The sequence below is a fragment of the Ceratosolen solmsi genome, unplaced genomic scaffold (assembly GCF_000503995.2).
Source record: "Ceratosolen solmsi marchali unplaced genomic scaffold, CerSol_1.0 scaffold16, whole genome shotgun sequence".
NCBI classification, from domain to species: Eukaryota; Metazoa; Arthropoda; class Insecta; order Hymenoptera; family Agaonidae; genus Ceratosolen; species Ceratosolen solmsi.
The window spans coordinates 917,227-919,637 of record NW_011948451.1 but is presented as its reverse complement, the minus strand read 5'-3'; positions in this window follow the sequence as shown (position 1 = coordinate 919,637).

The window sequence follows — 2,411 nt, the reverse complement described above, 5'->3', positions numbered from 1 at the left end:
CAATGAGGTCTGTTTGTTTTGTCATCTCAGCTCTCGTTAAGGTGTATGTGTCACTTCTTTGGACAAATACATTTGCAGCTCGTCTCGGCGGCGTGTACGTTGGACGAACGAAAAAATCCGACAATCGCTCGCGGTTCGATAACTCAGATTCGAGAAATAATGAAACTCTTAATAATGCAACTCGAGTATCATTTGAGTTGCCGACGAGCGAGTGGTTCTGTCTATGGCTAAAAGTCTGGCGGGTGGGAGTCGATGATTTGTAACTGCACTTTATGAATTGACGTAGTGAGCGTTCTGAAGGGGAGTGGAACGCACAGAAGAAATCCATGTGCACGAATTAGAACAAATCATTGCAAGTGGCGTAGGTGAGAGCAAAAGACTCGAAGGGGCTTTCGCTGGCTTCTGTAATTTTGAGAAAGAAAACGCTAGTTGGGCCCGAAGATTGGCAATTGTCGCTGGGAAAATTACGAGGGCTCTTGGGTATTGTGATGGGCCTTACGCGCGTGTCAGTAAGAAGGGGGCCAAGGAAGCGAATGTTATTTATGGCGCTTCCGCCCAAGCTTCCGTTTTTCCCTCCTTTTCTCTCTCTCTCGTCTCATCTCATGCTTGCATTGGGGTTACATCGCTTGTATAGAGATCGGTCGTATGGTCGAAAAATGTGACCTTGAATCGTGACCGCAAAATTGTAATGAATTTTTTTCCACGTACATTTCTTACGGTTATGGATTTACGAGCGTCAAAGTGTTACGTCCATCGTACGAACGCGACTAGTGCAATAGCATGACGGAGACTTACGCGAAACTGCCATGGCTGAGGGGGAATCGGAAATTGAGAGATATCGTGAGGAAAGGCGAATGAGAAAAGTGCTCGTAGGCCCTGGAATGTTCCTTCCGCATTCGATTCTCGCAAAATCCTACATCGGCTGAGATCAAGGAACGGTGCTGCTAACGAATTGTTGAACCTCCTCCCCTCCCTCGTTGTCTCGCCCCCTCCCCTCGGCAAACTCCCCCTCCCCAGTTTAGACGACAGATGATTGCACCGCGGTGTGCCTTCACGTGGAAGAATCGCGGTAATAGGCAGAAGAGCAGATGAAGCAAGAGAAGACGAGCACGGAGCTGGCTTCGGTTGTTGGTGATAGTTCCATAGTTTCGTTCGGGACTTGCATTGAAGTATACGACTAGTGAGATCGATCGATCGTCCTCCTCCCTTAAAATAGTAGGGATAGGCGGAAGAAGTGGTCAACTCCAGGCGTGCCCGTGACCATTGACGAATCTTTTATTCTCTCTAGAGCGAAAGACTGTTCCTGCCCGTAGTCTTGAATAAGTCGAAAAAAAGGGGGCCACGTGCCCCGAGCGACGTACAGATTTCTCTGGGCCTCACCCGCGTGCCACCGCAAAGAAAGCCGCGGTGAACCGCAGGAACAATGACGGGGCCGCCTTCTAGGGTACGTGGGGGCAAAGGCCCTTCGTAACTCTGCTCTACTTCCTTTCTTTTGGATTGGCCCGAGAATGGAAATCCCTCAATGCACTTAGCTGGGGATTCGCACGGTAATGCCAAATTATACGGATCGCGGTACCGTTAGGAGAAACGAGAGCCTTTATGTTCTTATTACGTCGTCATCGAAAGATGAGGGTTGAACGAGGTTATTTACCTTCTAGGCGCGAGTCCGATGTGAGCAAAATTTCAATTCTTTTCAATTCTCGAAGGCTTGTTGGGAAAGTGCGCCAACGTCGATCGATGGCAGCTCATGATATCCATTATTAATTTAAAAAGCTGCTTGTTTTGTAAGAAAAGTTAAATCTGATGTGAAAAAAGCGAGAAATTAGAAGAAATTAGTTTGAGATGATATTGTCATGAATGAAATGTAATTTGAAAAGTGTGAAATAATGATAAGTGAGAAGAGTGTGACGATACGAGAGATTGCCAATACCGATTGTCTGATTGATATGGATTATATAATTCGAAAAATGAAAATTCCAAATTTATCGACAGGATTATTAATTAACGAATTATTAATTTTATTGCTGACAATAGCATAAAGTCTATTAAGAAGCTCGAATGTAGTAAATTTTGTTAGTTGATTATTAATAAATAAGTAATTGCTAATTAATTTTATATGCTTTGAAGAGTAATTAACAGATTCAATAATTTACGTAAAACGGAGGGGAAAAATATAAATTACACTACATTTTGAAGCGTATTTTTTTTTATTTTTTATTTTTATTACTTTAAAACAATACAATGCTACAAATTCTCGATTTTTTAATTAATTTCACCGATAAATTATTAGCATCTTTTATCGAATATATTTTTGAATTATTAAGCAGTTTTTTGTTTAGTGATATAAATTTGTTAATATTATTTTTAAACATTTAGTAAATTTAATCATTTCATTCGCTAAATCAGCAGCA